General features: G+C 49.6%; 1 protein-coding gene across 2 annotated transcripts in view; it reads left to right on the top strand.

Annotated features, from left to right (window-relative positions):
* Klhl29 (kelch like family member 29) overlaps nt 1-25,713 on the top strand; it is a 309,064-nt gene that overhangs the window by 151,660 nt on the left and 131,691 nt on the right. The gene's annotated exons all lie outside the window — the stretch shown is intronic.

Raw genomic sequence — 25,713 nt, 5'->3', positions numbered from 1 at the left:
CGGGCCTGTGGGCCCACGCAGAAGAGAGAACAAACAAAAGGTCAGGTTTGGCTTTGCAACAGCTCTCGTGATACCAAACCCTGTCCCACAGGGAAGGTGATCTTCTTAAGGATGTAATCGCCCTTTCAAAGCCCCCTTCCCAGGACACGGCAATTCAGCTCCAGCATGACACAGGCAGACCACATTCACACCACAGCAAAGCTAACTGAAGGTAAAGCTATTGCAAAGCCAAAGCTCCCAAGAAAGAAAACACAGCCATCCAAGGCTGATTAGCCGAGGGGACACTGACTCCAGCAGCCCCTGCTTTCTCCATTACACTCAATTCTCTTCCATGTATCAGGAAGTACATAGAAGAATCTGCCTTTTAAATGACTTCCATGCTTTGTCTTTAAGATCAGACATTGAAAGAAATAAATTTCAGAGACCTCAAAAACATGTCAGCGCATGAGGAAGCTACCACCATCCCTAATGAGGTTGGTTATCCCTTTCTTGTTCTGTCTCCTGAGTCCTTCACGCAAACTCTGCCCCCGCCAACCCCCTCATGTTAGTTTTCTCCACCGTTCTAGACTTTGCTGTGCAGTTCCTTATTTAGTGTGGCCAAAACTAAACCCTCAGTGGCTCCAAAAATGTGTGTTCCTGAGCTTCTGCTACCTGTCTTGATGTCTTTCCACTCAACCCTTGTCCAAAAGCAGAACCCTCCCCCCCGCACACACACACTTCTCAAACCTGCAACCTTGATGCATCTCTGATTTCTTTGGATGGGCCACCAGCCGTGGACCTATGAGTTAACTCAGCTGACCTCCCTCTTCTTAACTTCTCTTTCAGCTCCTCCCATCTCCACCACAACCTGGACCCTCTTTGATTCCCCTCTGGGTCATTTTCATCATGTTCAAATGCCCCCAGTTTCCAGCTCTCCATCCTCCCTAGAGGCTCCAGCAAACCTGCCCCAGCTCCCGAGAGGTGCTCTCTCCTCCCTCTTCCTATCTGTGCATGGATGACCCAGTCCAGTAGCCACGAGCCAGGTGTTCTCTTTAACTTACTTTAAAAGTATCAGTTTCAAAATTTACCTCCTTGGTCACACAAGTCAATTCCCTTTTCTTTGGTTTTGTTTCGTTCTGTTCTGTGGGTGCTGGGGTGGAATGCAGGGCTCCTTTGAGCCACTCCCCAGTCCCCAAGTCAGTTTTTAAGGGTTCAGTGGTCACATGTGGCTCACGGCCACCAACTGGATCCCACTTATTATTATCATCACAGAAAGTTACACCAGGCAGTGGTGGTCCACTTTTTTTCATCTTCAGCACCTCTATGTCCCTACACTTCTCTCTGTAGCCTGCCTCTTTTCCGGAGTCACAAAGATGTGTCCTTACATCCCGGACCTCATCTCCAGCAGCACAGGACTTGGTATATTAGAACACTGAATGCTTTGGGGCACACCATATAGATGGAAAGCTAGCTCACACTAACTGAAGCAAAACAAAGGAGATGCGTTGGCTCTTGTCTCTAAAAATTTCAGTAGAAGCTTTTGCACAGCTAGAGCCAGTAGTTCATATGACTGTAAAACTGCTAGTCTCTCATCTGCTTCTCTTCCAGGCTGGCCTCACTCTCTGCTCTGCAGGCTGCTTCTCCCCATAGATAAGGAGAGGTAGCTGGGAGTGGGCCAGTCTTCAGCGTCCCTGATTCTGAAACATTTTTAAATGCATACATCAGATTTGGGGATTTGAATCCATTTGAAGAATGGGCCTCAAATCACTGATTATAGCCAGAAGATAAAACATTGATGAGCCTGGCCTGGTCACAGATTTTCCCTGATGGTGACTTAGAACAGCTAAACCATATCCTACAGTCAGATGAAGGGAGAAGAGGTGTCACATCGATAACACAAATTCCACCACTGTCTTCTTCATCTGAAAGTTATCTACATGACTGACAAAGTATCTTACCAGATTACCCATGTCTGGTGTGCTAATGGGTGAGAGGTGAACTGACAGACAGCTGGTGAGTGCATGGGTGAGTAGATGAGTGGGTGGATTAATGGACGCAGTAGACATGTAGATGAATGGATAGATAAGATGGATGGGAGGGTGGGTGGGTGGATGGATGGATGGATGGATGCAGTAGATGTGTGGATGAATGGATGCAGTAGATGTGTGGATGAATGGATGATAGGATGGATGGGAGGGTGGATGAATGGATACAGTAGATGTGTGGATGAATGGATGATAGGATGGATGGAAGGGTGGATGGATGGATGAATGGATGCAGTAGATGTGTGGATGAATGGATGATAGGATGGATGGGAGGGTGGGTGGATGGATGAATGGATGCAGTAGATGTGTGGGTGAATGGATGATAGGATGGATGGATGAATGGATGCAGTAGATGTGTGGATGGATGGATGCAGTGGATGTGTGGATGAATGGGTAGATAGGGTGGATGGGAGGGTGGACGAATGAATGGATAGATAGGATGTATGGGAGGATGGGTAGGTGTATGGATGGTCATGAATAGATGGATTGAATAGTGAATTGCTGCATAGAAAACAGGGTAGTTATCTGCCTATCTTCCTGTAGGGAAGGCAAAAGGAGACGAACTTCAAGGGAGTCATACCAGTGCCTAGCAGAAGACACTGGTCTTGTGGCCCAGTTTCCCCTAGACCTGTGGTTCTTAACCTCCCAATGCACCATCCTTTAGGATAGTTCCTCCCATTGTGGTAACCCCCAACCATACAATTATTTTCATTGCTACTTCATAACTGTGGTTTTGCTACTGTTATGAATATTGTAAATATCTGATACACAGGATATCTTATATGTGAACCCCACAGGGGTCTTGATCCACAGGTTGAGAACTGCCACCCTAAAGAATGGCCCAATCCTGCAAGATAGAACAGCCCTTAGCCAGCTTACCTCTGCTGCCTCTTACTGTACTCAGCACAAAGCTGAGGACCCAGCCAAGCCTGGCTAGAGGACTGGAAAGTCTGGCCAAAGCTATGCGTATCTCTTTGTTTTAGCTGGACACTAGGAGCTGGCCAGTAGGGGAGGGTCATTCTGGGTGTCTGAGGCGGCCACCCTCTCAGGACTCCTGTTCTCTGATGCACATTTATTACGTTTACTCAAGCCCTTAGCAATTAAAAACAGAAGGAAGAGAGGAGGAAGGAAGGGAGAGAGGGTGGGGAAGGAAGGAAGAGAGGGGGGAAGAAAAGAGGGCAAGGAGGGAGGGAGGAAGGAAGGGAGGGAAGGAGGAAGAAAGAAAAAGAAAAAGGAAGATAGAGGAGTTGTAGCCTAAGAGACCACATAATTGGTGCTCCCGATGGAAGCAGCAAGGCTAGCCCCTTCTGCGCATGAGGATTTGTGGATTCTGGCCCCAGGTCCAGATCCTGGGAAGCAGTAGGTGTGTCTTCCTTGCAGGAGCCCTTGTTTCTGGCAGTGGTTATGCTGCTGGACCTGTCTAGCAAGCTGCAGAATTAATCCCGGGAGGTAATTCGCACTCCTGGGAGGGGCGGGCTGTGCGCTGCCTGTTGTTATGCCATCGTTGTCCCACTGGTGGTCTTGGGAGACCGCATCCAGGCGCCCCAAGGGCTCAGGCAGGCACCTGGGTTGGTGGCGTTTTCTTTTGTTTTCGTTCCCATCCCTGTCATCTCCTGTCTAAAATAACCTCTCAGAATTCAGCCATCGTGTTTCTTCCCTAGTTAGTCCCTCTTTCCATCCTCGCTTTAATTGTGTCTTTCTCTGTGCCTGTGTTTATTAAGGAACAAAACTGAGCTAGGCATTTAGCAGACTTATTTCAGTCTCATTAGACCCGCCCGACTGGAAGATTGGATGCCCAGGGCAGCTTCTGCTGATGGGAGGGCACGGTCTGTTCAGGGGTATTAGCCCGTGGGCTGTCACTGGGTCTGATGGGGGTGGCTTATCCAGCTAAGTGCTTGGTCAGTTCCTGTGGGGTACGTGCATGCTACTAGGGGTGGCCTTCTCAGAGTCGGGCTATTTGGGGAACAGCTGAACCTCCTGCTTTCTGGTCTTGACCTTTGCTGCAGAGCACAGTGCTGTCCTTGGGGCTTGTCAGCATTTGGAAGGAGCCTGTCCCCAGGGAGCCAGCATCCAGCCTCTGTCCTCCCTGCTTTTCTCCCCAGAGGGAAATCAAAGAAAGGACAGGTCTTTCAGGGACATTCCTGACTGCCTCTTCAGGCTTCCAACTTGGCCCACCTACAAGTTGTTCATCCCTGAGGAAACTGAACTCGGAAAATTGACTAAAAACAGCTTTACAGAACCTTGTATCTGGGATGCTTCAGGTGGAACCAGGTCTAGTTAACCTAGCATTTATTTAGTGAAGTCAAGGTTTTTGTGACCTTAGCCACAAAAAGGATTCCAACTCTGGATCTTTGATTTTTTCACCTGCTGGGTAAAGCTTGTCTGAGTTGGGACAGATTAGCCGCTAGAGCACCAACCCCAGAGCTATAGGAAATTCTTTCCAATGGGAGCTTCTTTCTTTCCTGGGTCACAGTTTAGGGCAGGCTACTAGGAATGTTACCCTGTGAGTGCAACAGAGACCAAGGCGCCTGCTATGCTGTGCCCCTGCCAATCCTACATCATTCTCCTCTGCAGTGAACAGGGAAGGAGAGTAAAGACAGTGCCCTTGCCGCTAACCAACCAAGCCTAGAGGGACCCAATTCACCTGCACACATGAACACAGCCCCAGACAAAGCCAAAACTGGGCTAGAGCATGTAATTTAGCTACAGTCCCCGAGATAAAAGAGAGCAAGAACACAGGGCTCCAGTGGCCTCTGTCTCAGAGACGGTGACAGGGCAATACAGTGTGTTTGTGTGTGCCTGTGTGAGTGTGTATACACGTGCATGCACACACATATCTGCTACTTGCAAGGGGGAAGTGTCAGCCACAGTTGTTCTTCAAGTAGGACGCCTGGCCCCCAGTAGACAGGCAGGTTTTGTTATTTTTTTCTTTTCTCTCCCCTACTGGTTATTCCCTCGAGGTATATGCAAATAAGAGACCAAAGCAAGAAATTAAATCACGTCCCTCACCTCTGAAGTTCCTTATTTCCGTGTTCCTCACAGTGTAACATTTCATTAGACCTTCCAGATGGGGAGAGGACATGCTGATTAAAAATCAGATAGCACCTACAAGCTGCTTCATTGGCTTTGAGAATGGCTGGCACCCAGGTCCTGAGGCCCACACTTTCTAGGGCTCAATGGGGCACAGCACAGGAAGCGTGGGGTGAGAGCATGAATACACCTATTGGAAGCTTGCCTCCCCCAAGCTCAAAAGGGTGTGTTCTATCCAACTTGGATGGACTTGGCCTCAGGGTCAAGGTCAAAGGGAGACTCAGGGTTCATTCTTGTCACACTCCTTGACTGTGACTGCTGCCATCAGAGGTGGGCAACCTAGGGATGAAGATAGGAAAAGAGAGACGGCAGAAAGTGCAGCCACCTCTGTGTCCGAGGAGAAGATGGGCAGGGGATCATGCAGGTGTAGACTTGGAGTGTTCGTTCACACATTTTTCCTGAGCCCTGACACACAGGATGTAGAGCTGGCGTTAGGAACTGTGGTGAAGGGAACTCAAGAGTTCCATTGCCAGTCTCTACCGCTTTCTAGCTGAGTGACTTTGGGCAAGTTGTTTGATCTTCCTGTGCCTCGGTTTCCACATGTGGGGAGCCATCATAAGAGCTGGCCCCCAGAGCTCTGTTGCAGATACAATGTCAGTATTTATAAAACATTGCCTACAAGACCTGACATCCCAGCATGGAAGAGCCAGACCTCTAAGTAAATTATGTAGCCTGGAAGAAAGTCAAAGAACCATCCAAAAATAAGGCAGGGCTAGAAGTTGCCCTTCTAAAAATAGGATGGCCAAGTTGGAGACCTTGGTGCGTGTCTCTCATCTCAGAGGCAGGAAAACCAGGAGTTCAAGGTCGACCTCCGCTACACACACAGTTCAAGGTAAGTATCAACTTTGTGATATTGAGATCTAATCATCTTATAAACAAAAGAAAATAAATAGGATGGCCAGAAAAGGCCTCGCTGACCTGAGAAAGAGGCCTGAAGGAAATGAAGGCACTAACCACATGGCCAGCGGGCTGTATGTTGTATGAGATCTTAAGGTAAGCAGGGTCCTGTACTGGGCGACCTGGAGGGAGCCCATGGTGTGGAGTATTATTTTAACTAGGCAAAAAGGAAAAGCCTGGTACATTTGTGTGTGCTGCAGATTATTCCTCCAACCGTGTGGAGGTGTATTACATTTGTGCACGCTGCATCTGTTTAACGATGTAAGGAGGTGTGTTTCATTATGTAGAAATGTGCTGCCTTTGTTTCATCTTGCCTGCCTAAGGCAGCTGATTGGTCTAATAAAAAGTAAACAGCCAATAGCTAGACAAAAGGAAGGATAGGCTGGGCTGGTGGGCAGAGAGAATCAATAGGAGGAAAGAGAAAAAAAGAACAAGAGAAGGAAGAGAGAAAGACGGAGAGGCCCAGGGCCAACCAGGCAGCATTCAGCCAGCAGACATGAGAAGCAGAGAAAGTAAGTTATACAGGAAGAAAAGTAAAAATTTCCAAGGCAAGAGGTAGATAAAGAGAAACAGATTCATTTAAGTTGAAAAGATCTAGTCAAAAATGAATCTAAGAAAGGCTGAGCATTTAAAACTAATAGTAAGTCTCCATGTCATGATTTGGGAGTGGTTGGTGACCAAAAAGAACATTTTGGCATTCCAACATGAGGCTCATATTTTCATATAGAGCCTGAGACAGCTGAAGAAGGAGGGAGAAAGAGGAAGGCGGGACCTGCTCTAGGTTAGTCCGTTAGGGCAGAGGTGACTATGGAGCAACAGTTCAAGATGAGAAAGTAGGCAACACGGGCTTTTGAAGCATTAAGGATGTGACTTTTTCCTCCAGTGATTTGGAAACCAAAGCAGGACTTGCAGCACGAAATGATCTGACTTGCGTTTTCTTAGGCTTTCCTGACTGTGTGGTAGAGAATGCACAGACGGGATGGAGGGAGGCTGGTTAGGAGACAAGCAGAAATCCGGGTGAGAGGTTTGGAGGTTCAGAAGGGGACAGCCGAGATAGAGGTCAGTGAGAAACGTGATTGGAGTAGCGAGGTTGCCCACAGCTGTTGGCCATAGGCTTGCTCTGTAACGAACACGTTTTTCAGAGGGCTGCGGGGCTGCAAGCCAGGCTACCAAGAAGCTGCAACTCAGTCGTGATACCCCAAGAGGGTGTAGAAAGAGCATCAGGGTGTAACTGAGCTTTCTTCCCGGGACCTCCTTCATGGCCAGGTCATCTAATCTCTGAGCTTTAGTTTGCCCCTCCATAAAATGGAACTAGTGCCGTCATGCACGTGGTAACCTGACTGTGTTGCATGCGGCCCTGTCCTGTAGATGCTGCTTGTCTGCCCACCCCACCCCCCACCGCTTGCCATCTTTCTCTGCTATGAAGCTCACAACAGAGTAATGCCAGGTCAGGAGACAGACACCAGAAAAGGTCAGGGGTATGGAGGACAGTAAGGAAAAGGGGGTGGCTCCTCTCTGATGTCATCATGAAATTTGCCCTTTCTAGGTCAGGACCATGGGACATCTGAGTGACCACAGCATGCTGCTCCAGTGAGTGGCCAGTCACTGCCTATGTGTCTGGGAACAGGCTACCAGTCCCAGCGTGTTCTCTGAGAAAAGGACACTGAGCTCCTAGACCATCCTGGTGGTGCCTGGCTACTCAGGGTCTACAGCTTCGTGTGGACACCCTCCCACACAAAGCCCAACATCTGAAGCACCTTTGTTGAACTCGTTAGACACCTGGACTGGTCCTGTGCTGTGTATCATGGCTACTGGTTGTCAGTGGACTGTTGTGTGTGTAGATGGAGCCAGGCTAAGCCGAGAAGAGATGGTCACTCATTCTGGGGGCCTCTCAAGTTACTCTCTGGCTTGTTCAAAACTCCCTAGAACCCACTCTGGGGCCCTGACCTACATTCCCAGTTCTCCAAGGTGCCTGGGTCTCTCCCACCCAGGAGACCCTGGATCAGTCTGCGTATAAGGAGCTCTGGGCAGAAATGTGAGTAAGGCTGCGCCCAGGACTTCTACTGAGGAAATTGACAGAGCTGACAATGCTATGTGACTTCAGAACATGGTGTGTGATAAGGCACACAGGACTCTGTGAAGTGGGGGTTGGAAAGGTTAGGGGGCAAAAGAAAGGGGGCCCAGAGCAGCCTGGAATCGCCAGGCCCCTTAGAGGAGTTAATAAATGGAAGAGTAGGGAGACTTGGTAATAGCAGGATGCTAACTGAGGTCATCCTCTATGCAGAAGTCTCGGCTGAGATTGAGCATGAAGTCTGTAAGAGCCCCCATCAAAAAAGAGGAATTGTCAATTGTAGAGGCCCTGAAGGTTGATCATGCATGGTAAGATATGCCTATAATCCTAGCATTCCAGAGACCAAGACAAAGGGATCATAAGCTCTAGGCCAACCTGAACTAAAGTGATAACGTTAAAGCCATCCTGGGCTACATAGCAGTGTTAGGTTGGGAGGTTAGGTCCCAGCTTCCAGGCCTGGTCTGGACTTCAAATCCCAGCAGGCCAGGTCCTGACCCCTCCCTGGGGGTGGGGTCGGGTCCTGACCCCTCCCTGGGGGTGGGGTCAGGACCACTCCTCAGGATACATATGGTGATCCCCCAAAAGAAGAACACGTGGTCTCCCTTTCCCCTTCCCGGGGGTTGCATTCCTGCAGCTTCCCGGTTTCCCCCTTGGGGCCACCCGAGAGCACAGATCTCCCATTAAACCTGGATGTTTCTTAATTTGGCTTGCTTGGATTTGGCTTGATTGGGGATTTTTGCATCGTCAGAAAGCTCGGTTAGGAAATATTCCTAATATTTGGAGGTTCCCACCGAGCTAGGGCAGGTCCTTTCCACGTGGCAGGCCTCGTGTTGAAAGGCCCCTAGTCTACAGTTCGAGCTCTCTATGCCACGCTTAAAACCGGCTTCTGGGCTACAGCAGCTGCTTCTTGGTGAGTCCCTTTTTTTTTGTTTATGCTATAAGGTTTGGGGGGACCCACTCATACTTACTTTTGTCGTTTTCGAAAGTCGTGAGCTCATGCTGGGAATTCGAATCAGGTTGCAGTCAATCCTGCGGGATCCCGGTTGGCTGAGGAGATCTGTGTGTACCGGGATGCTGGGCATTCTCCGCACCCCTTTTGGACCTAAGAGCCACTTTGGAGGACCCTCTGAAATGGACTTAGGCCACGTGGTTGGGCATAGACTCTAAAATGGGCACTTCCAGTTCAAAGCCAGGTCTGCTTTTGCCCTTGTAAGCCTCTTACAGAAATATTTGAAATTGAGCCTGCCTGATACAAATGAACAAAACTTACATATATATGGTTTCTTGTCCATGGTTTTCTTTTTGGTCTCTGTGCTCTCGCTCCTCCCCGCCCCTTAGCCAGTTTCTCTCACAGCACCACACTGCCAGAGGCACTGGCCCCTCCCCCACTCCCTCAAGCCCACACTCCCAACCCCTCCTGTGGTGCAACATTCTTTCCCCTCCCTTTCCCAATTTGGAGGTTCAAGGCCAACTTCCACCTTCCTCTCCCCCTCCTTCCTCACCCTCCCCTCCTGGACCCCCTCTGCACTCTGGGCTAGCCCCTCTCCTGCTCCCTTTTCTCTTCCAAATCTCTCTCAGGTAAAAAAGCGGCTAGCTTCCTTTTCTGCTAATCACTCTGCTTCCTCAGTCAGTACCAGATATTAGAAAAGAGTTGTTTTTTTTTTTTTTTAAAAAAGTTGAGGATGGTCCCCAAACTCCTATACGGGAATTGGTGAAAATGGCCTTTGAAGTTTTTAATGCCCCAAAAAATCAGCTGAGTCTTCCCAACAGACAAAGCTTAAACAATCTACAGGCCCAGGCCTTACCAGCTGCCCTAAGGTCACAGGAAGGGGGACAAGGGAAGTCAATCACAGGGCTCTATCAAGCGTGGCCTAAATGGTCACATGGCACGATACTGCACTACACCTGCCGAGGTTGTGCCCTATCTGCTAGCAACCTGGACACTGGAAATCACAATGCCCCCGTGTGTGCTTGTCCTCTCTGCCAAGCCACAGAGGTCCAGCCTTATCGCCGTCAGCAAGTGAAACTGTGTCAGCCTTCAAACGTCTCAGCCTTGCAGAAAATATTTCCTAAGCGAGCTCTCTGACAACGCAAAAATTCCCAATCAAGCCAAATTAAGAAATATCCAGGTTTAATGGGAGATCTGCTCTCTTGGGTGGCCCCGAGGGGGAAACCAGGAAGCCGCAGGAATGCGACCCCCGAGAGGAAGAAAGGGAGACCACGAGTTCTTTGGGGGGGATCACTTAAGTACCCTGGGGAGTGGTCCTAACCCCACCCCCAGAGAGGGGTCAGGACCTGGCCAGCTGGGATTTGAAATCCAGACCAGGCCTGGGGGCTGAGATAGGTGCCAGGGACTGGGGCCTACGCTCCCAACCTAACATTCCAGACTCTTTGGCTATAGGGGTGACAGAAAATTGGAATGATAATTATGACAAACACTTAGGCTCTCTTTGGGAACAAAGGTTGTAGACTCAAATCAGGCTACTTCCTGCCGGCACAGGGTGACGTGGGGAAGGGGAGAGCCAGGTGTTCACGTTTAGCGAGAGCTGTGGCTGGAAAGGCATCCCATGAAGTGTCATCCCAGAGAAAGCAGGCACCTGTTCCTTGGGGGAAATGAGAAGGCAGGTGTCTAGGGAAAAAAAGTTGTTATCGATAAAGATGAGTGTGCCAGAATGAGGAGCAGGTAGGCCCTTTATTGTGGCATCCTGGAAAACCGGAGGGTGGAAGGTCCTGTCTGCTGGACAGACCACGTGTCTTGAGTAGGAGCCCGCTTGAGCCTGGAGAGATGGTACCAGCATGGGTGTCCCAAGAGCTTGGCAGCAGAGGGGTTGTTGAGGATTACCGTGTGAGGTCCTGTCCATCGAGGCTCAAGAGACCTAGGAGTTAACTGTTTGAGGAGTACTCTGTCCTCTGGGGAGAGCGGGGCAGGTTTAGGGGCATTAGGGTCCACTGGTGGGGGGGCAGGGAGACAATTGTCAGCGTGGGAACGGAGAAGGGACCTTAAAAGGGAGAGGTAGAGTAGGTACCCCGCCAGTGGAGGAGTTTGAACTGGGAGGTGATGGTTAAGGAGAAAGGGCCTGCCATAAAGCAGTTCAAAAGGGCTCAGGCCTGTAGGGGAACGTGGGGTGGCCCTGCGGCGAGGGCCAAGACAACCTGAATTTAGTGGAGAGCCTGTTTAGTTGTTTGATGAGTCCCATTGTCCAGGAGATGTTGAGAGCTTCTGACAGGAGCTCCATGACTCTGAGCACCGCATCTGCTGTTTGCCTGGAGACTGGAAACACTTCTATCCATCCTGTAAAAGTGTCCACAAGTGTTAAGAGATAACGAAGTTTTTTATGAGTAGGTATATGGGTGAAATTAACCTGCAAATCTTTGCCCAGTTGGTGTCCAGGATGGTGGTGTATATGGAGAGCTCCTTGTGGGTTGGCCTGGGCACACCTCTGGCAGGAGGAGTGAACCTGTAAAATAGAATCTTGGAGATGGGCGGGGTTAAAAGGGGCTCCAAGAAGTGGAACAAAGCTTTGGGGAAGCAGCTAAGGATATCTCCACCCAGTAAGGGTGCTAGTCAAGCCGATATCGCTAAGAAAGAATGAGAGTAAAAACATTGTCCTACAAGAATGTAGGGCAGTGGCAAATTTTTAAGTGGGGATGAACAGGTCCCGTCTACCCCCATATCTGAAATTGGTGAGGGAAACTTAAGGCCCGAGTGAAAATAAAAGTAATGGACTTAACCCGCCACTTGTAGCATGACCCTAGGCGAGGAGAGGGTTACGGGATATACCACGTTTGGGCAGCATCAATCTTCTGTAAGGCTGAGACATTTGAAGGCTGGCACAGTTTCACTTGCCGATGGTAATAAGGCCGGACCTCCATGGCTTGGCATAAAGGACAAGCCTGCATGGGGGCATTGTGATTTCCAATGTCCAGGTTGCTGGCAGATAGGGCACAACCTCGGCAGGTGTAGTGCAATATCGTGCCATGTGATCATTTAGGCCACGCTTGATAGAGCCCTGTTATTGACTTCCCTTGCCCCCCTTCCTGTGACCTTAGGGCAGTTGGTAAGGCCTGGGCCTGTAGATTGTTGTAGGAAAAAAAAGATGTAGGAAGAGGAATAAAAGGAGAAAGAGAAGAAACTCGTTAAACTACAAAGAAGAAGGAAGTAGAGAAGTGAGCTGGGAGATAGTGTAAGACCACACCCTTCCCTAGGGAAGGTGCTCCTGCCTGGCACCCCTCACCATAGCATTTGGTCCCTTAAGCCTTTAAGTACATAAGCCTCCCCATGCCTCGGCTTAGTAAGAGCACCCCTCCAAGGTTTGGTCCGAGGATAAAGGAGCTGCTGCACATTGGACCCACGGTTCAGTGCCTGCTGCAGCTTGCTTCCAGTTCAGTGCATGTCAGTTTTCTGGGGCAGATAGAGTTACAGCAGCACCAGTCATAAATGGAGTACCCCGAAGTCACCCCAAGAGTAGTTTCGGTCAGGCAGGGTAAGTTGAGATGGAGATAATTGGAGAAAGGAAAAAAAACCTGAGAGCTGCCGACATCTCACTGAGTCTAGCTGTCTAAAAACAGGTTCCACAACTGTTGGGTCATAGGATCTGCATTTAGCGGGGCCCAGGAGGGAGCTAGGGTGTCTTGGCACCACAATCCTCACAGGCTGGTCACTGAGGAGGGTTTCCTGGAAAAGAGACACCAGAATAGGGCCTGAGAAGTGCAGAGGTTGCCATACCTCGAGGGAAGAATACAGAGGTCCTTCTCCTTCGCATCCCCTCCCCCAGGACAGACCAGCTCAGAGGACCCTCTGCAGGATACCAGGGCAGGGCCCTAGGGACTTTGAGATGAGACGTTCTGGCCTTCAAGGAGATGCCAGCCCTGTTGGGCTAAAGACAAAGGTCCCAAAAAACAACTTGGTGGGATTGTATTTCCCTACTTCGTTTCATGTCTATGTGATTAGCTTTGGCCAATGGCAGGAAAGCAGTGAAAGTTTTAAGCGCCAGTAAGTGAATGGCCAGCCCATCTTTCCCTTTGCCACAGTGGCCAGCAGTACCTGGGTGGCACTCTGCCAGCTGCCGTCCTGGACAGAGGCTGTCCTTGAGCAGGACCCCTGCTGACCTGCTAGCATGTTCCCTACTGAATATTCATTATAGTCTTGTCATGGTTGGTAGAACCGTAGTGGTTTTGGTGGAACACAGGCAGGAAGCTAAACCAAGATGATGCAGATGCTAAGGCCAGCCTTGGCTTTATAATATTCTTTTTTTTTTTTTTTAAAGTGATCAATTTAAAAATTAAAATTTTAAAAATGGCCAAAGTAGGCCCTGTTTGAATCTTCTCTCTGAGCTTTGGCTCTTGCTTTATCTTAATCCCCTTGTCCCAGGCATGGATGCTTCTGGTCTATTTGTAAGTCACTGCCAGGGTGGAAAGAGTAGATTGCTGGTCTCTGGTTGGTTTGCCTCCCAGGGCTGCTATGAAAATCTATGAAAGGCAGAGAGAAGCCATCTTCAGAAACAGGGAAAGTGGGGGGGCAGCCCTCATTCCTCAGTTTCCCTATCTGGAGCCCGTAGTCAGGAGCGTGATCACAGTGAAGGCCACTTCTCCCCAGAGTCAGAGTCAGGAAACCCAGAAGGGAGACCCTGAGAAATATGATGCTTGTGTACATGAGGCCAGCAATCCCGGGCTGCCCGATAGGGTCCAAATGGCAGCCCAGGAGCCAAGTATCCCTGCTTGGTTAATCTAAAAATAAACAGAAAGGCAACAAAAAAATCTATGTTTCAATTACTGCACACAAGCTGTTCAAACAGCCAGCTCTGCACTGGAGATGTGAACTTGTCAACGGAGGCCGCCTCGTTTGCATGCTTCGGTGGCGATAAAGCTCAGCCTCACTACAGGCTGCCCTCTGCTCTCGGCCGCTGCCTTTTTTTTTTTTTTTTTAATTTAATTAAAAACATGGACCTAGAATTGAGACAAGGAAACAGAGTGGGCAGGTATATACCAGAGTAGTGACGTCTAAGGAAAGACAAAGAAGACTCTGTGGTCTGAAACGAGCTGGGCATTGGCATCCTTGCAGTCGGCTGCCGGGTGGAGAAAACATGTGGTCCTTGGCCAGGGCAAAGGATGTAAATCTCTCCTGTATGGCCCTAAGCTCTTTTCCCCAGAGACTCATAGTAGATCCTGAAGAAGCATGGGCCTTGGATTCCTAAGGCCACAGTGGTGGCCTTTGAGTGGACGAGTCATTTTCTGTCCAGGGAAGAGGTGATTGTTTGAGCAAAGCCAGAGCTTCTGTCCCCAGCCACACTATCTGTACCCACTCATAAGCAACCCTCATGTCCTAAGTAAGGCACAATCCTCTCTCTGGAGTGATCAGAGCCCAGCTACACTGCCTTGGTCTGGCTAAGGCTGACTGCTCCCTGAAGCCCATAAAGGTTTTCTGCTATCCAGCTGCACCATGCTGCTAAGCCTCACTATCCCTGCGGGCAGGAAGCTGCCCCTTGGTGTCTTTCAGCGATGCGATGGGAAAGGACGTGGGATCGGCGAGCAAAGGGCAGCACATAGATTCACCCAAGCACCTGCATAGGGGTTTGAGTGGGAGGGGAAGGGTGTAAGATCCTAACTAAAGGAAGAAAGAAACCACATTCGCCAAGAAGGATTTGTATAAGCAGGACCTCCACCCCGTGTCCCACCAAAGGAGCCTGGGAAACCAGGCCCTTGTACTTAACTCTAGTGAAGGGTCCACAAATCCTGCACGCTGAAGTAGCTGTCGGTTCCACATTCGCTCTGGACAGGGATTTTAATGTCCCCAGCCCCCGGAGCAATTCTGCAGCCATCAGCCCAGACACTAGTTACTTGGTGAAATAAAAGAGCAGTCGAATCTATCCCAAGTAAGATAATATCCTGTCATGGGCAGTATGATCGGCCGGCCATGTGACGGCCGTTCCCTAATGTTTCCAAATAGACTGTTGAATAGACTCTTGTCTAGAAGAAAGCAAATTGCAAGAGCATTTTTGGCAGCCAAATAGAGCACACGCATCAGTCTTCTTTGCAACTGGCTGCTGGGTCTGGTTCCAGGCACCGAGTAGGATCCATTCATCAGCCTGGGTCACTGATGGACACCACTTCCTGTGGCGCGCAAGCATGTTGAATTAGTCAATTCTCCAAGATTCCGAATAATCAGGCCTGCCTGAGAGGCAGCCAGGAGCGAGTGGGAGGCCCCCTCAGTGGAGGAAAGAAACTGTAGAATTTCTGCTTCAAAGACCTCTACCGGGGCTTTGCAATGCTGTGGGGGAAACGGGTCTCCAATTCCAGGGTTTCCGTTCTCTGCAGAGCCACGGGAATACGAACCAAGGAGCCAAGATGGTTATTCATAATGAGAACACTAGCTAATCCTATTCCCAGACCCGCCATAGCTCGCTCATCGATCCTGGTGTTTACAAGCGGCTAATTTATACGCGCCTCCCCTCTTCTCAGTCTATGCTGATATTATGTTGCTAACTGTCATTTGCAATCTTTTTTATTTTTCATTATCACCATTATAATGATTTACACCAGAAGTGATAGAACAAATGCCTAGTCAATTAGTCCCTTGAGAATAGTCTCTGAATCATGTATGCTTTTTTTTAAAAAAAAAAAAAAACAAATAAATAAAAATCACGACTACATCCAAACACACAGCCAGAGTCTCTCAAACCAAAGGTGTGCCCGGAAAGGGAGGGAATGAGGAGGCTGCTCTTTCAATGTTGTCCATCTGAAGTAGGCGCTTCGTAGAGCCTCTCTCAGACAGGGAGATTGCCTTTTTGTGTGTGTAGGTATGAGAAACTGGGCCCAGGAAAGGAATCCGTGGCATTTTACCTCAAACCTATCATCAGAAAAGCATTTTGAACGTTTGTCATTTTATGTCATTTATTAAGCCCTGTAATTATGGAATGTGAGTTTGCCCAACAGTACCTCCGCCATGCCATGAGGCCATCCTGAGTACTGAAAGCCTGGCCCTAGGGCAGAATCCTGGCCAGCTAACCCAAGTAATTCGGAGACGGAGTGTTCTACCTACAACCTGTTAAAATGCAACTCTGCTCAGCTCTGCTGGGGTGAGGGCTGAGATCCTGTATCTCTAAGAAGCACCCCGATGGTGGAAGGCTCCAGACTCAGTAACAGACCCTCTGAAAGAGGAAGACTATGACCCCTGCCTCCAACCATCGACTTTCTTCTCTTCCTCACTTAACAGAGTTTTCAAGATGACTCCTACCTGCTACCTCCACCGTCACTGGAGGCAGGGGTGTTCTTATAAGTCCCCTCCAAGCTCCTGCAGAAGACAGTGCAAATGTCCTGTGGTTTTGTTGTAATAAGAGCGGCGGGGCTGCATTCCCGGCACCCGGCTGCCCACATGGCTTATGCCCCAAAATAGTTACACGGAAACTGTATTCTTTTAATCACTGCCTGGCCCATTAGTTCCGGCCTCTTATTGGCTAGCTCTTACATATTGATCTAACCCATTTTTAATATTCTGTGTAGCACCACGAACTGGCTTACCAGGAAAGATCTTAACCTGCGTCTGTCTGGAGTGGGAGAATCATGGCGACTCACTGACTCGGCTTCTTTCTCCCAGCATTCTGTTCTGTCTACTCCGCCCACCTAAGGGTTGGCCTATCAAATGGGCCTAGGCAGTTTCTTTATTAATTACCAATGAAAGCAACAGATTGATACAAGACCCACCTCCATCAGTGGTTTGTCACAACTTATAGGACCCAGTGGATCCTCACATCTTATACATGAGATCTTTGTAGCCTCTGACTAGCTCCTCCTGATCTACATGTACTTGGCACAAAAGGAAAAGAAGGGGAGCAGACAGAGTGGGCTTCTGAAGGTGATGACCACTTTTGTGGTCACAGTGTAGCTGTGACATCTTGATGGTTTCTGGGGTACACGTTTGTCTTCAATCACATCAAGATGCATACATTAGATATCTGTATCTCCTTGTATGTCAGCCAGAACTCAATATGATAGTTTAAAAGAATAATAGCCTTTTGTAGAAGGGCCAGAGATGCGGTCCCATAAAGCCAAGCTACTGTTGTCGTAACCCATTGGGCATTTACATAGGGTTCTGGAGCCTGCCTCACCTGCCACTTGCTACTAAGAGAGCTCTTGGTTCACCAGATGAGCTGGGGGTCAGAGAGATGCTGGAGGCTTAGCTGGCATAGGGGAACACAGGCTCTGACTACTTCTAAATAACAAGGCGATACTCTGAAGCTCTGTATTACAAAGATTCATGCCCTGGGTTCCAGGGGTAGACACAGAGCTCATGGGACATGGCTCTAGTTTCTAATTGGATTTGTGATATCCCTGGCTTCCCTTGCTCCCCAGGCCTCCTGCCCCACCTCAGGCTCAGGGGTCTAAGGGAGGTTGCTTAGCTAAGTCTAGACCCTGTAGTCTGCTGGAACCTTTTGGATACTAAACTGTAGGGCAAGACTGAGTGCCCAGCCAGTCGCTCTCCATATATCTTTTAGTGGGTGAGGCCTGACCAGGGGGCAGGGAGTGTCACACCGGTCTCTCTTAGCTGGACGAGGCACAGTGAAAGATAAGATCTCTCAGAACAGAGGTGACATAGGATAGCAATACCATATTTGGTTTGCCTGGGGCTTTGCTATTTTCAGTAAAAGAACTAAAGAGGCCGCCGCCCTTCAGGTTTCTTGCCCCTTCGGTGCCAGTGTGTAGTCATCTAGATTGCCTTGGCTTCTGTTCATACAGAGGATTTGAAAATGGCACCTGTCCCAGGCAGGTGTCTACACACAACCCCCATGACTCATGTCCATGTTAGGGGCCCTGACAGCTGCTCTCTCTGGGGATCACATCAACCTTGGTGTGGAGTATAGGGCCTGGAGCCTGGACTGGAGCCTTGCACGTTAGACAGAATCTGGGGTTGCCTCTATCCAGGTTCTGTAAGTGAAGGTGAGCCCCAAGAGCAAGGCATTAGGTACCTCCCTCATCTCTAAACCTTGTCCTTACCCTCTCTGGTTCCCCATGCTAAAGAACACTTGTTACCTTAGTTACCTTAGTCTGGCCTCTCTGGTCCCTGCCCATGGATGCCCAACCAGGTGAACCATCAGCTATAGATGAAGGAAGGAAAAGGAGCGAGATAGCCCTGACCTCAAGGATGGGACCAGAACTCGTAGGGAGTTGGGCTTGCCAGTTCATCCCTGGTAGTCTGGACGTGACCAGAGAGCTGGCCAGAGGAAGCTGGGGGGGGGGGGGCAACGTGAGGCTCACCCCAGCCTCAGGCAGAAGTGAATCTAGCTACTGGGGGGTGGGGGTCTGCCCCGGTCGCATCACCTATACTTCTAGGAAGTACGGGGGCATTTTCCGGGGGCGTCCTCAGCTCCCAGAAACATTCACACCAAGTCACGGCCAAGCTGGCTCCTTGCAAGACACCCAGAGAATTCCTTTGTGCTACTTTTGCCAAGATGGTGTTCTGGCTTCTGTATAATGTTTTGTTCCAGAAGAAAAACTAAAAGATGCAGAGAGGAAAACGAAAATAATAAAGATGGGCACAGGCTGTTCCAATTGACTTGGCAGCACGTCTTCCCCAAATGAGGCAATCATCCATTTTCCAATCGGGCCGGACGTCCATGGCTCATTCCTCAGCCAGCCACCTCGGCTCCCCGAGTCTGGCGGCAGCAAGGGCTCCCCTGCCTTCTGTGGATTAATCACGCCTTCAGGGCTCTCGCAGCCAGCAGCCCACTCCTTCGGCGTGTCTTAATGATAAGAATGAGGAAAGGGTCATTAGCCACCTGTGATCCTGTGTGCAGTGTGTACAAACCACGAATGTTAATATGTGAGGGCCAGCGCCGACATCCAGAAAACACAGTGAGCCCCTGGACACAGACTGCAGCTACCCTGTTTGTGTATTCAGGTAGACACAGCAAACTGGTCCTGAACAGGATTTTAGGGGCTAGTGCCCAGAACTCAAGAGATACTACTCTCTGGGCTCCAGCCCTCCATGGACAATACACACACATACACTGTGACACATGGCAATCCTTAATTATTTACCGATGAATTATTCATGATGAAGTCTTTCCAGGCAAATCTGTGTAGCAGAGCTGCTGATCTGGTATCTAGCAAGTGTCTAACAAGTGTCCAGGAGGCGGAGCCCTGCCAACAGCTGCTAAGAAATGAGAGGCATGGCTGGGTACCAGAGCTGAGTATTGATGTCAACTGATTGCCCTCTGATGTCCATCCTCAGGCTCCCAGGCCTTCTCAGAACTGTCTTGGTTCTCCCTGAGCTACGGGGAGAAGTTTATCCATCAAGGCAGGTCCGGGGACTAGTGACACTATCCCTGACCTCATGGACATTAGCTGGAGATAACTGTCCTTCTGCTAGCAAACGGTTACTTCCCTGTGGCCCTGGGTGGGGCTGCCCTAAGAAGCCCCAGCTGCCCAGCACAGGAGGTCTCAGTAGCTGTGTGCAATTGCAGATGGCAGGCATACACTCAGCCTTTAGATTGACAGTTTCCTGGGAACTCTGGCAAAGTCTGCCAGTTCCTGCTGTCCTTGAGGCTGACCTATCGTCTATACCAGAACTATGGCTATGACCGTCCCTCACTGGTGGGCTCTTCTATACATGCAGAGGCTCGTGGGGTGCATGCCTCGATTCGCCTCATGACAGTCCAGGGGAGAGGCCTGTTTTTCTGATGGAGAACATCAGGGGTATGAGGGTCCCAGGGATGGGTGATAGGGGAAGATGTGGGGAGGTTGCCTGACAGGGACTGAGGTTGCTTAGTTTTTTCAGTTTGGTCCTTAATGATACCCACCGGCTGTCTCCTGCAGAGGTAAGCCACAGAGCCTCTGGAGATGGGCCACTCCTCCTCCATTACTGTGCGTTTCAGATGCTTCGGGTTCTGGTTGTATTGATCACAGTGAACACTTAGTTCCATCTGTCAACAAGAAGCAAACCACCAGTTTCCGTCCACTCCCAGTGAATGGGAAGCCTGGAAGGAAAATCATAGAGCCACCAAGTCAAGTAGCACAATTGCCCAAAGAAGCAGAGCAGTCCTTTGCCCTCTCCAAGGAAGGAACAATGGATGCAAAAAGGCCCTTTACATGGGAGACTTTATGCTAATGATGCCCCAAAAGTGGCCTTTGTACTTCTCAGGGATTGCCTGGCTCATGGTGGGCAGGGGCAGGGCAGGGCGGAGGTATCTGCATTTCCGTTCTGGTTTTCCTAAGACCTGGTCGCTGTGATGTGGCTGCCTTTGGAGCATGCCCAGAGACTTAACCCTTGCATTTGGGGTGTTCCTGTGTGAGAAGCAGTAACACAGGAAATGATGGACTACAGGCTGGGTTGCTAGCAGTGACTAAATTTTCCGAGCAACACTTCTTCCTATTTACTGTGATGCTACCAAGGTCCTCTTCCTGGGGAAGATGGAAGTATTTAAAAAGAAGAGAGTGGAAAACTGAATGAATGCCTGTCCCAGCTTTCTGAACTGTGTGCAGAGCCTGGGCTCTGAGCCCTGAGCCAGACCTGGTACTGAGAAGCAGCCAGTGGGTGTCCACACGTGGGCTGCCATGAAGATATGCAGGCGGATTCATGGAGGGGCGTGCTTGCTCTGCAGCAGTAGTCTCTATAAATGTGAAGTGGGGAAGGGGGTCTCCTCTATGCCTCACCCCATGAAGACTCTGGCTGTCTTCCCTCCTCTCCTGGCTCAGCATCCTTGGTATAATTCAAAGACAGGACTTTGGTGGAGAAAGAGTTTTTGCTGCAGACAAGATCCCGAGCCAAGTTGTGTGTGTCAAATGTTGTCACTGAGCTTCCAGAATCAACATAGGGCATGACCTGGACTGCAGTGTGGCCCTCCTCCTCTGATTCTTTAACTCTTTGCTGTTTTTCTTTTCTTTCCCTTCAAGATAAGCTCTCAGTCTGTAACCCGGGCTGGCCTTTAATTCATTATGTAGCCCAGGCTAGACTCAAACCCCTAGTGATAATTCCGCCTCGGCCTCTGCATTGCTAGAATTACAGGTGTGAACCTACCATTCTCGGCCTCAGAGCCTTTTCAGCACATGTGTGTGTCACACAAAAACAGGTTCTGGCAAGGTACTCCCTCACCCAGGTATAAGACCTGGATTCTCTGTGAACTGTCCCCTCAACACCAAAGGCAAGGTGGTGGCTGCTCATAACCTCGCTTCTTGGTGCAGGGCCCTGTGCCGAGCTCCACCAGTGCCCAGGCAGCCTGCCAGGAAAGGGCACGCCCTCAACAAGGAAGCATGTTTCTGTGTTTTGTCTGGAATTGCTTAACCAGTCTGATCTTAGGCACCGTATGCATTCAGGGCCTCCATCCTCCACGCGGGTACTTCCTGTGCCTCCTGCAGTACCATATAGCCACACGTGTTTGTGCACATGAGACCTCTGACACACGCTGGCTCCATGCCCAGCAGGAAATACTTACGTTGCCACCTCTGGAGCTGGCACTCTGCCGACTGGCTTGGAGTAAGCTGCCGTGTGTTTCTTTCATTCGTTTGAAAGGGGAAATTAAACTGAGGAATGAGGTCTGACCCAAGTGCTTGCATGCAAATAGTTGACCTTTGTTTTGAATACACTTAATGAGACCGAAACCAGATTGTGTGGCCTCCAGCTGCCTGCATCGCCACCTCCTCCCTGGCATTTGAAGGAGACTGGAAGAGGTGGCAAAAGGCTGGAGATGGTAGGGGCTGTGCATTGTTGGGTCTTGTTTTTCTCTTCCACACTGAAACTGTGGGGCCTAGCACATGGTCCCTGAGGTGAGCAGCTACATTCAACGAGATCCCTTTGACCCGACCCCAAGTTCTCAGCGGCTTTCAGACACATCTTGGTGCAGGGGTCCTGACTTCCCTGAGCCTCTCTGCCTCCTGAGAAGAAATGACTTTTCTGTGCTAGATGAGGCTGTGTTGTTATCTGGAAATGCAGGGGTTGACTGAGTGTAATAGTCAGGCTAGATCACGTTCTGCTGTCGTAACAGGTAGACTGCAACTCTAAGTATCTGAAAGTGATATCGATTTCTTTCCCAATCCTGTGAAGCCTGGCGCCGGTGGGGCAGCCTCTGCTAGGGAACAGCTGCACTGTCTTGAAGATGTGACTTCTAAGGTTGCCAGGTGGCGGAGGGAACCATGGAGTCATAGACAATATTTGGGGGTGGGAGCTGAGGAAATATCTCAGTTGGTGTAAGCGCTCGTATTGTAGCAGAAGATCTGAGTTCAGTCCCGCTGAATGTGATGATGCTCCTTTGTAATACCAATGCGGGAGAGGCGGACGTCGACTTGTTACCCAGCCCAGTGTAGCCTGGTGGTGGGCTTCAGCCTGGTAACAGACCCTACCTCAAAAGAAGAGGATGGCAATCCTAAAGATGAAGTGCCAGCTGATCCTTTAGCTGCCATATGCACATGCACACACCTGCGTGAGCGCTCGTGCATGCACCCACTCACCCACTTGAGCATGTACACACTCACATCTTAAAAAGAAGATACCGTCAAAGTTTTTACTACACTTATTTGTGTTTGTGTGCATAAGCTTGCACACAGGCTCACAAATGCTCGCACGTGCTGTGGCGCATGTGTGGGGGTCAGAGGATAGTTTTAGGAGTCATTTCTCGCCTTCCACCAAGTGAAACCCAGAGATTGAGTTCAGGTCACCAGGCTTGGCAGCAAGTTCCTTTACCCAAGGAGCCATCTTACTAGTCCAAAAGAAGATACACTTTTACAGGACAGGGTCTGGAAAGCATCCTATTAACTTCCCAGTCTTTTTGTCTGCCAGAGCAAGATGAATGGTCCTAACACACAGTCAGGGTATCTGGGAGAGCTATTCCTAGGTGCTTAGGATGACAACAGAGGACATGGTGCCATAGATACATAGCATAGTCTCTGCCCACCCTGGACCCAGCATAGGGAAGCACTATACCAAGACTGTGGCCATTGATAGAGCTCTGCCTTGCTCAGCAAAATGGAGAGACAAGAGCCCAAGCTATAAGGTCAAGTATACCTTCAAAATGTAGATTCACCTTCCAGAACTACTCTTGGAGGCTCAAATCCTACTTGCTGACAAGGTAGACCATATTTTTTTAAACTTAGTGCCTCCAAATTGCCAGTCAGGAGACTCAAGGATTGATGTCTGAGAGCTCCCCTTCCACACAGATGTGTCTGTCCTATGTTCCATGACAGGCCCTGCATGATGGATGCGTGGGCATTGCCTCTGCACTGGGAGTGAGAAAAGTGGTACAACAATGGGCCAGTCCAAAGTCTCCAGTGTCTTCTGCGACATCAGGGAGAGTTGGAGCCTTATTCAAAATGATGGGCTCTATGCATGGAAAAGGAAAGAATAATGACTGGATTTGTGCTTTTAAAACTGTGGCCAGGCAGTGGTGGCACATGCTTTTTTTGGTTTTTCAAGACAGGGTTTCTCAATAGCTTTGTAGCCTGTCCTGGAACTAGCTCTTGTAGACCAAGCTGGTCTTGAACTCACACAGATCTTCCTGCCTCTGCTTTTCTGAGTGTTAGGATTAAAGGCAGGGTGTACCACCAGCCTTTAATTCCAACACTCAGTGAGATAAAGGTAGGTGGATCTCTGTGAGTTCAAGGCCAGCCTGGTCTACAGACTGAATTCCAGGGCAGCCAGAGATACACACAGAGAAACCCTGTCTTCTGGGGAGGAAACAGCTAGGTAGAAAAGAGCAGGCAAGCTTGAAGTCAGCCTAAACTACATAGAATTCTAGGCCAGCCTGAGCTACAGAGAGTTCTAGGCTTGCTTGAGCTGCATAGGGAGACCCTATCTCAAAATAATGCAGTGGGTAAGAAGGCAGGATTGGGTGTAGGAAGCCAAGCTGATATAGTTGACACGGAAAGATTACATAGAGGGAGTGGCCAGCAGATGGGGGCAGATTTGACAGCCTGTGGGGTAATACCCACTCTGCGCTGTGACGGTGGCTGTCTCTGAGGCAGGAAATTCCTGAGAATGGCTGAAGAATAATAAGCTGATTTGGGGACCTGTGGCATTTAGGAACCTGAAGTGTGGACAGGTGGCACCGGGCAGGCTAAAGGAAAGTAGGGACATACTTAGGAGGGACACCCCTGGGAAAGTAGCTTTCAGTGACATGGATAAGGGGGAGTTGCTGAGTGGAATCATCCAAGGGAAGGCAGATTCAACAGTGGGGGAGCAGGGGTGAACCCAGAAAGAGAAAGGTGGGTACATCATATGAAAGAATAATAATGAGGAGGAAATGTTATTTTCCTCATATTCCAGAGGAATAATGGCATGACTGTGCCTGGGATTTAAATAGGTCATCTGTGACCTCAGCAAGAGCAAGTTCCTCTGGGGTGGACACATCAGGGGCCACATGGGACCAGGTTCCAGGGCAAACAGGAATCAAAAAAGTAGAACTGAGTTTAATTTGGAAAATGTGAGGGATGGCCAAAGGCACAGAGGGAACAATTTTTTTCAATGTGGAATACTAAGTCAATATTTTAAATGAATTTTTGTGGCATTTTATGAATCCGGACGCACAATGACGCACTGAGCAGGGAACCAACATCCATTTTCAATGGTACATATCAGCTCTGCCACTTGGGACAGGTTCAGCCCAGGCTGCCTTTAGTCTGTTCTGTGCACCTTACAGAATGGCTCCCAGAGCTGGGCCACCACAGTAGCAGAGCCTGGTAGCAGGTTTCCTAGACAGGGTACAGGCTCTGGTTCCCATGCACGAGTCCTGGACAATGAAGGCAAAGGCCAGAGAGGCTCAGGTTTTATAGTCATTTAAAAAATAAATGCCTTGTCTAGTAGCCAGCAACTTCAGAACCGGGCTGGCAGGATGGAAGATAGAAGCCCATCGCCTAGACTGGACGTGGATGTAAAATGGAATAGGACCAAAGCGCAGGAAGTCCTCAGGCACAACCCGGACTGTGGGTGTGAAGTGCAGGGCATCCCTCACCATCAGCCACTTATCTCTGCCCTGGCGCAGCCATGCCCTTTCCCCTTTGTCCTCACCACCCTCTACAGTCTTGTCTCTTTCCTGACTGGAGTAGCTCGTCCTTGCCTGGGTAGGAGCCAGCACTATCATAGTGATGCAGAGCAAAACACAGTCCTTGGTGACTCAGAGGGCCCTTCCCGTCCCATGGTGCGTCTAGTCTCCATGACAACCATGAAAGGCCTTCTGTTCATATGCTCAGGAAGCCGCATGGGAGATGCAGGGAGTAGAGGCCAGAGTACCGAGGTCCCAGAAGCGTAGCTCTGAATCACAGGGTTGGGATTTTCAGGGAGGACTTGACCCCTGGAAGCTGACATCTTTTGGAGACATAGTGACCTTTTCCCCCTCTTAGTTCCTTGCCCTCGCGGGTATCTCTTGCTCTCTGTGCATCTCCTTGTATGTAAATTGATGGCTGACCATGCACTCTTACCTCACAGTACTGTACGGGACAAAGGAGCTTTTCAGTCAAGGCTGTGACCACTCTAAAGAGAGCACACACGTGGGTCGTGTGACCTTGTGCTTGGCGCATGCACAGTCAGAGGTCTTCTATTCCCTGCCATAAGATGTGTACTTCATGTTGCTCAGAGCAGGGTGACATGGCAGAATTAAAAATGACGCCTTGACAGTAACCTGGTTCAAATCCTGCCCATTACCTTCTTCC

Source organism: Chionomys nivalis, chromosome 1, assembly GCF_950005125.1.
Source record: "Chionomys nivalis chromosome 1, mChiNiv1.1, whole genome shotgun sequence".
In the NCBI taxonomy this organism is placed as follows: domain Eukaryota; kingdom Metazoa; phylum Chordata; class Mammalia; order Rodentia; family Cricetidae; genus Chionomys; species Chionomys nivalis.
Note: the sequence above shows the minus strand (reverse complement) of the source record. Positions and strands in the feature narration are given on the sequence as shown.